The sequence below is a fragment of the Penaeus monodon genome, chromosome 23, assembly GCF_015228065.2.
Source record: "Penaeus monodon isolate SGIC_2016 chromosome 23, NSTDA_Pmon_1, whole genome shotgun sequence".
In the NCBI taxonomy this organism is placed as follows: domain Eukaryota; kingdom Metazoa; phylum Arthropoda; class Malacostraca; order Decapoda; family Penaeidae; genus Penaeus; species Penaeus monodon.
The window spans coordinates 33,231,539-33,231,921 of record NC_051408.1 but is presented as its reverse complement, the minus strand read 5'-3'; positions in this window follow the sequence as shown (position 1 = coordinate 33,231,921).

Sequence of the window (383 nt, the reverse complement as noted above, 5' to 3'; positions counted from 1 at the left end):
TAAGATTATCAGACAGTTTGTATGTATTTCTTTATAAAAAAAATAAATTAAACTTGGGGACAAGAGAAAAGTAGAATGATACAGAAATCAAAGAAGCAGAGTTTATGAATAAAATTTAAAACTTCAAACACTGTTGTTTAAGAGGGCAGAATGGGGGGGGATGAGGTGAGAGGGGGGGGGCGAAGTGGGGAGTGAGGTCTAAAAAGGGAGAAGGGAAAGGGAGAGAAAGAGGAGGACGAGATAACGTGGAGGGTGAACAACAAAAGGGTATCTATAGTGTTATCATCCTACGGCGTTGAGGGTAAATAGAGTGACCGGAAGCATAATCATCTTTAGTGTTACCTGTCAGTGTGTGTCGATACATGTATTTCTTGCTGTTTACC